Here is a 15,368-nt window from a genome sequence, read left to right on the forward strand (position 1 = left end):
CAAGATCACTTGGTGCAAAGAAGTAAAACATAGGTTCCCTAAACGAAATATAATATTTAGCATTAATTCTGTGATGGTAAAAATATGATGTACTGTGAAACTTTACTTATTAAATCTTGTCCTTTTTAAAAAGTCTTATTCAGAGCATCCTTGATGTGTATATAGAAAGATTCTCATAAAAATTTTGTTATAGGCATGTGACTAGCAGATCTAGAAATGATTGAAGCCACTGTAAAGGTTAATTATCTTTATTGCATTAATTTTTTAAGTTGTAGCCACATGGTGGCTATCGCTATGTCCAACTAGTGTCTCCCTGTAGGATGGAAGAAGGAAAAAAAAGCAACCAGAATAAAAAAATATATTTATTCTAGGAACAGGAAATTAAAATAGTTACCCCTCCTCCAAATGCTGCCTAGACCTGGGGAGAGAGGTCCTTTTGAAAGTCAATCAGAACAGTAAGTTTCAGCAGCAACCATGTTTTAGCCAACCACCATTTTAAAGAACAAAATTCTCCCTATTACTCTCCATCCCCAGGAAGGGCAATGTCCAGAAAACTTTTCTTGACCTCTCCTAAGTCAGGCAAGGCTCTCTCTGTACTGGCTTTACTCCCAAGAGAGGTCCTTGGCTTCCTTCCCAAGTGAAAGCCCAGATACTCTTGCTCACAATAGACAGTCTGTAATTGCTCCTTTCAGAAAGCATTTCTGTCTACACCCCACTAGTGATCCCTTCCAATCACATCACAAATAAGAAAGGGGGTGGGAGCTGGAAGGAGTGAAGGGCATGAGTTTCAAGGGATATCTTTATGTAATATCTTCCCCCAAAGCAGTCCCAAGGAAGGTAGTGCAGGAGTCCTTAAAACTTTTCTAGTGAAAACTATGGGCCCTTTCTCAGGACAACATTTTTTTCTTTTTTTTTTTTTTAATTAATTTATTTTAAATTAAAGTTTTTAATTTACAAAGCATATGCACGGGTAATTTTTCAACAGTGACCCTTGCAAAAGCCTCTATTCCAAATTTTCCCCTCCTTCCCTTCACCCCTTCCCTTCGATGACAGATAGTCCAACACATTAAATATGTTAAAAGTAGATGTTAAATCCAATATATGTACACATAGTTATACAGTTATCTTGCTGCACAAGAAAAATCAGATCAAGAAGAAAAAAAAACAAAATGCAAACAAACAACAGAGACAGGGGGAATGCTATGAAATGATCCACACTCAGTTTCTACAGCCCTCTCTCTGGGTGTAGATGGCTCTCTTCATCACTGAACAATGAGAACTAGTTTGACCCTTCTTTAATCTTTTGGGATATAAGTCCAATAGAAACACTGCTGGATCAAAGGTATGCATAGGTTGAGCACAGTTCCAAACTGGTCTCCAGAATGGTTGGATCTGTTCAGTTCCACCAACAATGTATCAGTGTCCCAGTTTTCCCACATCCTCTCCAACATTTGTGATTATCGTTTCCTATCATCTTAGCCAATCTGACAGGTGTGTAGTGGTACCTCAGAGTTGTCTTAATTTGCATTTCACTGATCAATATTGATTTGGAGCACCTTTTCATGTCACTACAAATAGTTTCAGCTTCTTCTGAAAATTGTCTGTTCATATTCAGGATAATATTTTTTAAATAATTAAAGTAAATAGTAACTGCCAGTTAGAAACTAGTAAAAATGAAATAAAGATGATTTTTTTCCCGCCCCATCTAAGTTCACCAACTTGGATGAAATCTGTCCATGGAGCTTGGGGTAAGACACTTTGCCATAGAGGACTGATCTCTTCTCCATCTATCCAGAGCAAGACGGAACGGCCAAAAGTTGATGAGTTTAAGGTCAGGAAGGATTTTTAACTTCCAGATATTGGACCATTCCTTTGTACTGCACAGGCAGGATGCCAGCCTCCAACTAGATTCCTGGAACACAATCTGATGATGTTCAAGATGGGTTCAAATTAGGTTCTTGGAACAATGTCACCTTTAGATGAAAGTCATCATAAGTATGGTCTCACAGCTTTGGTTGGAAGTAAGCGTTCTTCATGCAGTCCCTTGGGTGGATTAGCACTGACTGTTTGGCCCCTGTTGGGCCAGTGGCTCCGGAAGGGATAATCTTCTAGTAATACCCCCATGGATTCCATTAGCCTAACGAAAATAGAGAGGAATGAGAGCAGCATACCCAGCAGATAGAGGTTCAGCACGTTTTTCATGATGGGAAGGCTCTTCATATGGACAAGAGCTTGGTTCTCTCTGGGGCACTTGATCCTTTAGATCCTGGAAAAGAAAGGACAGTGAGAATTAAAAGCCACACTGTTATTTGTAATCCTTTGGTCATATAATAAAGGTGCCTACAGACTCCTGCTCAGTACCATATTTCTAGTTAAAATAAAATACAAAAGATACTGAAAGAAACCAATTATACTGAAATAAAGATGATGTAATTGTTCTTCCCATCCAAATTATGGACACTTCCTCTCCCCAAAAATTGTATTAAGGCCCATTTTGGATCCTACTTCAACAGCAATTAATGTAGAGGTTGCAGAGAAAGCGCTAAGAAAAAGGTTAAACGTTATGAGAAATTAATCTCTCCTGCAGGGGCAATAAGGACCCTTCACATTTCTATTCTCTGGATCTAGGGAGCCTAAATTCAAGGGTTATTTGGATCATAAAGTAAAGAGGGTTAGGGAGTTTAACATACTAATAATCCCTTAATCCTCTATTAAAGTCTTATTTCATGGGGGTTCTACTTGGAGGTGATCCTGGGTTCCAGAAAGGTACAGGGAACTACCTGGGACCAGGGACTTGCTGCTTCTTTGCACCCCCAGCACTTGGCACAGTGCCTAGTACATAAACAATGCTTAATAAAAGTTTGTTAACTGGCCAATCTAGAAAGGCTACTTTATTGAACTAGTTAATAGTTGACATTTATAGAGTGGTTTAACTTATATCAGATTGCTTGCTATAGTGGAGAGGGGGGGAAAGGAAAGTAAGGAAGGGAGGGAGAAAAATTTGGAACACAAAGTTGTAATGTTCTCTTCTCTAAAGTATAAAGTTCTCTGGGAGCAGGTTTCTTGGAGGCTTCTGGAGGCAGCCTTAGTTTTAGTTCAGTGTAATCACCCCGAATGCAGCCAGGAGTTGAAGTCCAGATCCTTTATTGTTACCTTCAAAATCTTGAATTTTTTTCCTGGGGCCCAGTTAGCTTTAGTAGAGGCCTATCTCTCTCCTTGGTTCCAAGAGCTTCCTCCAAATGTCTCAGAATCCAATCTAAAGGTTGTCCTTCAGCCTCTCATCTTCCCAATGTCTTCAGACAGCACAAAGGGGTAAGTTGGAATGAATCTTCTCCCTTTCCAAGAGTAGGATTATGGGCTTCTGAACTCCTTCTTATATATGCTTTCTAAAGGTGTGAATGTGTGAACTAATGTGTGAACTCCTTTAAAGGTGTAAACTAAGTGGATTAGCACCTTGTTTCAAATTCATGCCCATAACACAAAGTCTTGCAAAAATGATTTTTTAAAAATTATCTTTACATGTATTTGGAAAAATTAAATACCACTGAGGGGGAAAAAAAACCACACATTTGTAGAAGTGCTTTATGTTTGCAGAAATGCTTTATATATGTCATCTCATTATTTCCTTATAATAACACTATGAGGTAGATAGTATGCCCTATACTCTCTCTCTTCCCATTTCTATAGGACTGAAAATTTAGAAAGCATTTTCCTCACAACAACCTTGAAGGTTGGGACTTTATTTGTATATCCATTTGACAGATAAGGGAAACTGTAACCCAGAGGTATTATGTTCATGGTCACATAGCTAAGAAAGGAAAGAGTCAGAAGCCGGGGCTTTACAGGTGGAGTCCAGATCCAACTATCTAAAATAAAGATGAAATTTGAATTTGAGACTTACAGGTCTCAACCACTCATTTTTGGGGAGAGGGAAAGAGGCTAATAAGTTGCTGATCACTGTTACTAGGGCAGTGATGTAGTAGGAAGATGGGGTTAATAATAGGTAAGCTTCTCAAAGCTCCCCACCCCCATTACACTAATTAAAGCTTTATTTTGGCTCTTGTCCTAGAAAGGCTCTCATTACCTACCACCTGCCTGGATAGCTACAATGGCCTCAGGCTGTTGTAATATACTGCTGGAGCCAAGGAGTAGATGAGGGACTCAGAAAAAGGAGGAAGAGCTTATCTTTCAGGTTGGAACCAAGGCCAGCTGTCCTAGCAAAAACCTATCCATCAACACCAGACCAAATAACCATCAAAAAAATCAAAGGAGATAAAGGAAGACTCTGGAAGGAAAATGATGGTGATAATGAATAAAAATTTTATTAAACTTAAAAAAAAAAAAACCAAAAAAAAAAAAAAAAAAAAAAAAAAAAAACCAAAAACAAAAAACCACAGCAAGTTATTTCTTCTATCCCAGAACTACAAAAAAAGTCATGCAATAGGAAAACATCAACACTAGTATAAGCGAACAAGCCTGAAGCTTCCCAACTGAACCAGAAACGGACATTGATCAAACTGAAATGATTCCCCAAGACAGCAAGAAATGGAACAAAATCAAAAGACTGTGGGGGGGGGAAAAAAACCTAGATGAGACAGCTGATAAAAAAAAAAAAAAAAATTGACCAGTAAAAAGTTAAAAATCCTTGAGCTCCATGAAAACCAAAGTTAAAAAAAGATAAAAGCTTGGGTACTTTATTTCAAGGTGCATCACTCTCCCCCTCCCCTCCACCCCAACCAAAAAAAAGGGAGAACAATGGAAACAGCTTATTTTTTTTAAGCCCAGATGAAAACTGAAGAAGATCAGAAGGAAGGACAGATAAACAGGGCAGCTTTAAAAGTAACATGTGACATTTGTCATATGATTTTTAAAATGCCAATGGATATATAGACTATAGTAGGCATCTGTAAGCTATTCAACAGTTTTTGCAATGGAGTTATGTAATTTATGTTAGTATCCTTAAAAGCTAAATGTTACCTATAGAATTACCCTATCAATGTGGGGGCAGTTAAGTAGTACAATAGATAGAAATATCAGGCCTAGAGCCCTGAGCTCAAATCTAGCCTCAGTACTTACTGTCTGTTCGACTTTGGACAAGACACTTGATCCTGTTTGCCTCAGTTTCCTCCTATGTTAAACGACCTGGAGAAGGAAATGACAAATCACTTTAGTATCTATGCCAAGAAAACCTCAATTAGGGTAGATGGAAATGTCAGACACAACTGGAAAAAGAAGATTAAACAACTCAATCAGTGTGGTTTGAGGCAAAAACCAGAAGAGATACTGTCCATTCTCTTCTTATGAGCCATGTGACTGTAGAAGAATTGCTTAAGATTTTCAGTTTCTTTATCTTCAAATGGGAATAATGTGCCTCCCTCACAGAGTGGTTTTTTAAAGATCAAATGATACAGCCTATGTGAAAAAGCATTCTGCAAGTCTTAAAAGGATTTCTGAAACAGTGGTAAAGCGAAGTGGATTTACAGTCAGAGAATCTGGATTCAAATCTCAACTCTGAAGTTTACACTTTTGGCACCCCAATCAAGTATTGTATTCTTTGGGATTTTGGTGTCTTCATCTGAGATTCAATCAGACGACCTCTAAGGTTCTTCCAGCTTTATAACTATGACCTTTTGTTCATTCGGATAATGTTCCCCACTCAATCACTTTTGCCATTAAGTTTTCCTTGATCAGAATCAGCAAAATATTCTATACCTCTCCCAATAATAATAAAATAGAATAATAGCAGCTCAGTGGATAGAGTACTGGAGCTGAAGTGAGGAAAAACTGAGTTCAAATCCAGTAGACAATTAACTAATTGGATGACCATGGACAAGTTACTAAAACTGTTTCCTTATCTAAGATGGAAATAACAATAGCACCCATCTTGTAGAGTTGTTATGAGGATGAAATAAGATATTTGTAAAAAGAGCTTTCATAGCAAGGCACTTCATAAATGCTAGTTCCCTTAATAGCAATTGCTTATATTTATATATTTTTTAATCGTGTTCAATGAGGAAGACATCTTCCTGAGTACAAATCTAGCCCCAGGACATTTACTTAATTTTATTGTCCTCAGTTTCCTCATCTGTAAGATGAGTTGGAGAAAGAAATAACAAATCACTTGAGTATTTTTGCCAAGAAAACTTAGAGTCATGAAGTCACAACACAACTGAACAAAAAGCATATATATATATATATATATATACTTTCCTAATATTTTATCTGATTCTTACAAAGCCCCAGGAGATAAGTATTATTATTTTACAGCACTTTATGGATAAGAAACTGAGGCAGATTAAATGACTTAATCAGTGTCACATAACTAGTTAAGTGTCTAAAGCTATATTTGATCTCAGTTCTTCCTGACTCCAGGTATAGGCTCTGTCTATTTCACAAGGAAATCAGGTCAATAGTGGGGACTAGACTTTAGAAGTCCACCTAGTCAGGATGCTGATGAGCAAGTACTTACTAAGTGCTTACAATGTTTCAGGAACATTCATCCATAATCACCTACAACCACTCACCCATAGCCACTTCTCCCTGCTCCATAAATGCAACATATCCCTGCCCTCAAACAAGTGAAATTCTGATGGTAGAAGATAACATAATATATTATATAGAGAGAAATACAAAGTAACATTAGAGGAAAAAAACTGTAGCAACTGGGAAAGGGAGGGGGAAACTACCAGGAAAGGCTACTCCCTTGTTTTCAAGGAAAAGCTGAGATCTAAAGAGGAAGAGACAGAGAGGAAGAAAGGAAGAAAAGGGGGGGGGGGGGGGATGTCAGCTAGGTGGTGCAGTGGATAGAGCACCAGCCCTGAAGTCAGGAGGACCTGAATTCGAATTTGACTTCAGACACTTAACACTTCCTGGCTGTGTGACCCTGGGCAAGTCACTTGACCCCAATTGCCTCAGCAAAAAAAGAGAGAGAGAAGAGGGAAGAAAAAGGAGGAAAGGGAGAGAGAAAAAAAGAGAGATGGTGAGAAAGAAAAGAGGAACAAAAGAAGAAAGGGAAAAAGGAAAACCACAAAGATAATACTGATTATAGACTTCAATTAAAGCCAGCTTTGACAGTAGGTTTTCAAAGCAACATAACAGTTATTTGTGAGTGTAAGTGTTGGTCTAGCTAATCGATAAGATTGCTTTCATTTCTAAAGCTAAGAGTCTCTATCTTCTCTACTATACAGTATACAAACCACCTTTTAATCCTTTTACCCCTTGGGGAGACCTAGCAGTTAGCTGGTTTTTCAATAAATAAAGAACCATAGCCTCGAGTCAGGAATCAGCCTCTAGTTCTCTTTGAGACAAATCACCTCAAGTTCTCCAGTAAAATGGTAATATTCTCTCTTCTACTTTGCTTAGAGGATTGCCACTAAAGAGTGAAGTCTGACAATTCTACCTAAATTAATCTACTCATTCAGTACCATACAAATCAAGCTGCCAAAAAACTACAGAACTAGGAAAAAAATAACAGAGTTCATCTGAAAGAACAAAAAGTCAAGAATTTCAAAGGAATTAATGAAAATGTAAATGACGATGGCCTACTGTACCAGATCTAAAATTATATTATAAAGCCATTTGATCAAAACCATTTGATACTGACTAAAAAATAGAGTAATTTTTCAGTGGAATAGGTTAGCTTCATAAGACATAATGGTCAATGACTATAGCAATCTAATGAAGACCCCAACTTCTGATAAGAACTCACTATTTGATAAAAATTGCTGGGGAAATTGGAAAATAGTATGGCAGAAACTAGGCATTGATCAACACCTAACATCCTATACTAAGATAAGGTCAAAATGGGTTCATGATTTAGACATATAGTGATAATATAAGCAAATTAGAAGAACAAGGGACAATTCACCTCTCAGATCTCTGGAAAAGGAAGGAATTTATGGCCAAAGAAGAACTGTATTACAGCATGAAATGCAAAATGGATAATTTTAATATATTAAACTAAAAAGTTTTTGTACAAACAAAAACAATTCAGACAAGATTAGAAGGGAAGCAGAAAGCCGAGAAAAAAATCTTTACATCCAAAGGATCTAATTAAAGCCTCATTTCTAAAATATATAGAAAATTGACTCAACTTTATAAAAATACAAGCTATTCTCCAAATGAAATGGACAATATTCAGATTAAGAAATTAAAACCACTTCTAGTCATATGAAAAAATGCTCTAAATCACTATTGATCAGCAAAATGCAAATTAAGACATCCCTCTCAGAAAGGGTAAAATGACCAGGAAAAGATAATGATAAATGCTGGAGGGGATGTGAGAAAATTGAAATGCTAATATATTGTTGGTAGAGTTTGAAATGATCCAGCCGTTCGGGAGAGCAATTTGGAACTATGCCCAAAGGACTACCAAACTGTGCATATACTTTGATCCATCAGTGTCTACTGGGCCTATATCCCAAAGAGATAATAAAAATGGGAAATGGACCCACATGTGCAAAACTGTTTGTGATAGTCCTTTTTGTGATGGATGCCTATCAATTAGGGAATGACAGAATAAGTTATGGTATATTAATGCTCTATAATTATTGTTCCATAAGAACCGATCAGCAGAACGATTTCAGAAATGCCTGGAGAGACTTACATGAACTAAGCAAGTAGAACCAAGAGAACACTACACAAGATTATGTGATGATCAGTTCTGATGAATGTGGATCTTTTCAACACAGAGGTGATAAAAGACTTGTGATAAAGACATCTGCATCCAGAGATGACTGTGGGAACTGAATGTTGATCAGAACATAATATTTTCACTTTTTTGTTGTTATTTGCTTTTTTTTTTCCCTTATCCCCCCCTCCCCTTTTTGATCTGATTTTACTTGTGCAGTATAATGAATGTGGAAATATGTATAAAAGAATTGTCCATGTTTAACTTATATTGGTTTACATACTGTCTAGGGGAGGGGCAGGGAAAGGGAGGGTAAAAAATTTGTAACAGGATTTTGCAAGAGTGAATGTTGAAAACTCTCTTGGAATGTATTTTGAAAATAAGCTATTTAAAAAAAAAATTTGTCTAAAAAGTAGCACAAATAAACAATCCATAAATTTGTAAAGCCAGCAGTTATTTATGTAAACAAAAATTGATCACTATCACTTAATCCTTGGAAAATATTTTGCAAACATTATTTTATTTGATCCTCAAGACTTAACCAATGGAGGACCTCCCACATATTATCCCTATTCTATAGCTGAAGACTGAGGCTCGCAACTGAGACCCGATGTGGCAGAGCTGGGTCTCCAAGTCCAAAACTTTTGTTACTGTAGCAATGTTAAAAATGTTAAATATAAAACCAATGTTAAAAGAAGAGGTTCATTCATATTTATGGAGAGTTATGGTACTAAAAAAGAATATCAGACTCCAGGCTAATAAGCCTCAAGTTTTATTAGGTGTAAAATAGAGATAACCCTACACTGAGTTATGAAGAAAAAGTTTCGTCAAATGTCATAAAAGTATAAATTACTTCCCACTCTTTGAGGTGAGGACATTTAAGCGCCTTAAAAAAAAAAAAAAAAAAAAAATCTATCCCTAATCCCCTTACTAAAACTCAGAGATCCAACAGCTCAATCCCACTTAAAGAGCCAGCATACCTCTCCATCTTGGACTAATTCTCAAAGTAGCACTATCAGTTATGGTAAATCTACCTCGGTTTCCCCAACTGTGAAATGGAAATAATAAAAATAAACACTATTTTAAAAAATAAACTTGTGAGGCTATTTAATAAACCACATGCTAACAGTACCGTGCCCGGTACATAGTAGGTGCTTTATAAATCCTTGTTCTTTTCCTCCCTTTCCTTGAAAAAAAAAAATCTATCATGTGCCTTTAAAAAAAAAAAGGCAGGAGAACATAACTTAGGGGAAAACTTTGGGATACCGTGAAAGACCCCCGAGAAGTGGGAGAAAAGAGCACGGATTTGGACTCGGGAGCCTTGAGTTCTTTCTACTTAAGTGGCCTTAAAATCGTGAGCCCCATTATGCTCATTCGTAAAGTGAAGAAACTGGACTAAATGATGTAGGTTTTCCGGTGCTCAGACTGAAAGGTCGGAGCCTGCGTCCACAAGAACCTCCCGTCCACGTCCTCATCCATGCAGGGAGGCCGCCGGGGAGAGGGGGTGGGGGGGCAACGGGCCTTTCCCGCGGCAAGCAGCACAGAGGAAAGCTCACAGAGGCTCCACCAGCCCGAGCCCCAGAGCGGAGGGAGGGTAGATCCCGGACCCAGGCCGGGAGAGCGTGGCTTCCGGGGGAGAGGGGGGGTAGAATTCTAGGCCTTGACCGCTGCTTTCGCCCGCTGGTAGGTACTTACCGCGATTATGGAACCGAGGGAGAGGTGGGCCGCGTGCTCCGGAACCAAGCACCTTCAGCAGCGAGCTCCGGCAACTGCTAGGAGTTTCACCGCGTTCTGGCCCTAGAAGCCAGCAGATTTATAGCTTCCCTGCTCTAGGCCCGCCTCTTAAAGGAATATAGCTCAGGATCTTCTAGACCACACTGTCAGGTCTAGCCTAGAGCGGCTAATGTGTTTGCCTGCGTGGACAGAAGGAAGGGGTGGGATGGGGTGCGATAGGGTGGGGGCAGGAGGAAACTCCTACCCCCGAAACTTTTTTTCTGGCGGCCCAGAGATTAAGGAGACTGCTCCTCCAGTCCCAAAAAGGGAGAGGCGAGAGAAAAATAGGAAGAATATTCATCTAGAGAAATGGAGAGACAAAAAGAGAGGAGACAGTGACTGAGGGAGACAAGTGACAGAGACAGAACATCAGAGACAGAGATAGAAGGAAGAGACAGTAACAGAGGGAGATAGATGAGCGGTCAGAGAATAGTTACTGATAGACGCCATGAGGAAGTCAAAGAAAGACAAGAAAAAGAGAGTGGGAGAGACAGAGACTGACAGTCGAGGTTTTATAATTCCGTCCTCTCCAAGTGTAGGAAAATTGAGGGGCAGTCAGGCAAATTTCCTTGACATCCTGGGAGGACGAACTCGGAGAGGATGGCAGTCTCTTCCCAGCTGCTTCTCGAAGAACAAGACCCTCCTCTAGGTCTACTTACTTTGCTAATGGTTTATGTCGCATTTTAGGTTTTACAGATCAAGTTACATATATATTCTTGTATCACTCTTCTTCCAAGGCTCTATTCAGTCCCAGCTTTAACTTTTGGGGACGAGCTTGTTCTCCCTTAATATTCCCTTGGCACCTTTTCCTTGGGTCCCCCATTACTAGCCACCATTTATATATAATATCTCTAAGACTTTAGCTTCTTGACTGCTGGCTTTCTTTTTTCTTTTTCTTTTCTTTTCTTTTCTTTTTTTTTAACCTTTGTATACCCAGCATCTTGCTTAATAAACATTTGTTGAACCGAATCCTTTTGAGTTATATATCCAACATATGGAGACCAAAATCCTCTCAGAGCTTGCTTCTATAGAGGGACACAGCATTGTTTGGTGGTGTTGGATTCTTCTTGATTAAGATATTGAAATGGTTTGCCGTTTCCTTATCCAGCTCATTTTACAGATGAAGAAACTGAGGCAAATAGGGTTAAATGACTTGCCCAGAGTTACAAACCAAAGTGTCTGAGGTCAAATTTGAACTCAGGCCCATGAGTCTAAGTCGAGGCCTGGTATTTTATCCATCCCACCACTCAGCTGCCTGACACAACATAAACAAACTAGTAATTACAAGTAGGGATGGCTCAGAAGGAATCCAAAAAAGCCTCATCCTCCTCAAGATGAGTTCTGAAGGAAACTAGGGGTTCTAAGAAGCAGATTGAAGTGAGGAAGTCAAAGTGAGGGGCCTTTCTGAGGAGCATGCTAGCTTTAGATCTGGAAAGGACATTAAAGATCACTGAGTCCATTCCTCTAGTTAAAAAGATACTTAAATAGAGAAAGAAGAAATGATTTATTTAGGCTCACACAGCTTGTCAGAGACAAGGTTTGAATCGGGTCTTTCTGAGTTCTGGTCTCTCACCTCTACCCACTACACAGTGCTGTAAAAAAGGAAGAGTTTCCAAGGTGCTTTCCTACTCCATAATCTATGACTTCTGACAGCATTTCATCTAATCTCTTTCTAAAGACTTCCAATAATGATCAAATCACTGTTTCTTAAGATATTACCATCACCATTTTACAGATTAGGAAACTGAGGCACAGAGCAACTAAAGTGATCTGGTCAAAGTAAAAAATTATGAAGTAGAAGAGTCCAGATTCAAACCCAGGTTTTCTGACTCCAAAAGCAGCCCTCTTTTAATTATGTGATCCCTGGTTTCCTTTCTCTGAGGCATTATTGTCTTAGTGTAGAAAAGGACTAGGGATAGGGTTCTCTAGAATTTTGCCAGTGAAATGGAAATTCTGGTCTAGCCCATAAAGCTAGGAAAACATCAAGATCTCCCTAGCAAGGGTTGTCTATGAGAACCCATCCAGCTGAACTGGGAGAGTTTCAGAATATTCCCAATGGATCTTTCATGTATCATAAGGGATCGGGGGCTCTTATAGCTTTTCAAGTTATACTAAAATATTTAATTATTGATAAAACCTATATAAACATAAACTCTTAGGAGGAGTTTCCTCCATTTTTAAGAGTGAAAAGGGATCCAGAGACCAAAAATTTAAGAACTGTTGGATTCTTAAGGACCCTTCCAGCTTGAACTGCTTGGGAACAAATGCAATGTAGAAGAATCAATACTTATCTAAAGAATTCAATCAGAAATAAAACTTGTCATATTATTTGACCAGTTGATGGTTCTGTTCTCACCAGCCCAGGGAAGGGAGAAAGCTTAGGAGTATCTATAAGATGATCTCCTGCTGGTCAGTGCTGTAACAGGCCTGGGGGTAGGGAGAAGCCCAATTAACTGCATCTCGACCTTTCCCCTAGTTTTCTGTACTCTACTCAGACTGGGGAGGAGACAGAGAGAAGGGGTTGGGAGATGGTGTAAGGGAGAAGATTAGAGAGGAGGAGTGCTGGGAAGGACTTTTGAGGGCTGGCATTTTATCATTTTCTTCCGATTTTTTCATTCTCCTCCTAGTCCTCCAAGTTCTTTCTTTGCTCATGGTTAGGCATAGATAATAATTTGAAAATGACAATTTTAATTAAGTTGAATGCCATACTGATCAAACTACTTTATTACTTTATAGAGCTAGAAAAAATAATTGAATCCATCTGGAGGAACAAAGGTCAATAACCTTAAAAAAAAAAAAAAAAAAAAAGAGAAATACAAAGGATCCTAAAGTAATTCTTTTTCTCAACATTTCCAGATTCCCTTTCAAGTTTTTGAGGTTATGGATATAAAAAGTATTTTAAAAATTTAGATAACATTTATAAATATGCAATCTTTTTACAGGAAGGTATTTTCCTTAGTTAAAATCTGACCTTGTACACTTAATAGTTATACCATCCAGGGAAAATAATTTACCAGTATTTGCCTCAGTTTCCTCATCTGTAAAGTGAGGGGGGAAATAGCCAAGCACTCCAAAAAAAAGAAAAACCCAAATGGGGTCATGACGAATCAGATAAGAGGGAAATGACTGGACAACAAATTATTTTTGCATTGTTTGAATTTCCTCTGTCTCTCATCTCTCTTCCTACACTCTTAGAGGACCATCCCATCTTAAAAAAAAAAAATAATTAAAGAACAAAAGGAAGAGAAAAATAATTTAGCTGAAAACTCAAAAGTAGATATAATGGAAATATACGATGTTCTCTATCTTTGAACTTCTCAACTGGGCAAAAAGGATTGGGGGGAGGAAGCTTCTTCTCACATCTCTTTTCTTGTTATTCATTCATCACAATTTGTTTGTCAGCTCTTTGAAGGTGGGGACAATCTTTGCCTCTTTTAGTATCCTCTGCACTTAGCACAATATCTAGCATCTGGTAGAAATTTATAGACTGACATAGATAAATAAATATCTGAGGCAAAATTCTAACCCAGATCTTCTTGACTCCAAATTCAGCCAAGTCTTGTCTACTGGACAACCTGGCTACCCAGGCACAGTGGAGGAAATTCTAGTTCTGAAGTCAGATGTTATTGTTGAATCATTTAAGTTGTATCCTACTCTTTGTGACCCCATCTGGGGTTTTCTTGACAAAGATACTGGTGTGATTGGTATTTCCTTCTCTAGCTCATTTTACAGATGAGGAAACTGAGACAAACAGGGTTAAGTGACTTGCCCAGGGACAAACAACTAGTATATGTCTGAGACCAGGTTTGGACTTAGGAAGATGAGTCTTCCTGACTGAAGTCAGATGACTCAAGGTCAAATCCTGATTCTGGCTCATCCAATATTCTAAGGCAGAATGTAAGTTCCAAATTGGCTTGTTCAGACACTAAGTTAATTACTTTCCTAGTTTAGAAGAGGGAGGTGGTACTATGGGATGGGATAGTCAGGGAAGGATTTCATGCGGTTGGTGCCATTGGAACTAGGATAAATCTACCTAAGCAGTTTCTATAACCTTAGCTTCTTAAACTGTGGGTCTAGGTCTCATATGAAGTCGAGTAATTTAATGTGGGCGATGCAAAATTGTTATTTCTTATCAGTAAATGCTTGATTTGTACACCTAGTTTATGTACTTATTATGTGCCTCAGGGTCACCAAAATTTCTCCAGCAAAAAAGTTCTGAGTGAAAAAAGTTTAAGAAACCCTGCCTTAAAGTACAAAGGAATTCAGGTGGGAAAGAAAAAAATGGTACATTTGTGTGTTTCAGGGTGATTATAGAGTGAGAGATGGACACAGGGGACCTTCAGTCAAATTTTACTTGGTCATTTAGAAATAAACTGTCAGATTTTATTTAGGGATATAGACATAAAGTTTCCACCTCTGGCAACTAATTCCCTAAAGAAAAACAGGACCCAGATATCATTTTGTGAATGATTCCTGGGCCTAACTAATGAGGACTCTGGCTAAAACCCAGCTTGTCAATCCAAATACCTGGACAGATCCCATCAGTTTCCTGAACCTCACTTTCCTAATTAGTAAAAAATGAGAGTTGGAGCAATCAATGAGTTCTAAAGTTCTCTCCATCTCTGAAGCAAGATATGATTATTTAATTAATCTGATAACCAAAGTAGCCAGCCAGTTCTACAATTCTTGTCGGTCTTCAAGTTATCTCCAAAACCCATCTCAGACTCAGCCCCATGTGCTCTTTGTCCCTCGGGCAAAAAATAGTAGTCTTATTTAACCCCCTTAGTTCTGCTAACCTTGAGATAGCTGCACTGGGCTTCCTTCTGGGCTTTGCTTGATATAATAATGATTATCAGTTATATAACTTTAAGAGTAGATGAAACTACAGTGTGTTTTTGAATATCATGGACACCTCTTAAGGTAGAAATACAAATACTATGATGACATAGGTTTGATGAATATAGAT

The 15,368-nt window shown here is 38.3% G+C and overlaps 1 long non-coding RNA gene across 1 annotated transcript; it reads right to left on the reverse strand.

The window, feature by feature from the left end:
* Positions 1 to 234: 234 nt before the first annotated feature.
* Positions 235 to 10,540, reverse strand: LOC141543120 (uncharacterized). Its single transcript, XR_012482340.1, has 3 exons — positions 10,325 to 10,540; positions 5,077 to 5,142; positions 235 to 2,266 (listed from the first exon to the last, which is right to left on the reverse strand). It is a non-coding gene; the product is annotated as an uncharacterized LOC141543120 (long non-coding RNA).
* Positions 10,541 to 15,368: the final 4,828 nt, after the last annotated feature.

This window comes from Sminthopsis crassicaudata, chromosome 5 (assembly GCF_048593235.1).
Source record: "Sminthopsis crassicaudata isolate SCR6 chromosome 5, ASM4859323v1, whole genome shotgun sequence".
In the NCBI taxonomy this organism is placed as follows: Eukaryota; Metazoa; Chordata; class Mammalia; order Dasyuromorphia; family Dasyuridae; genus Sminthopsis; species Sminthopsis crassicaudata.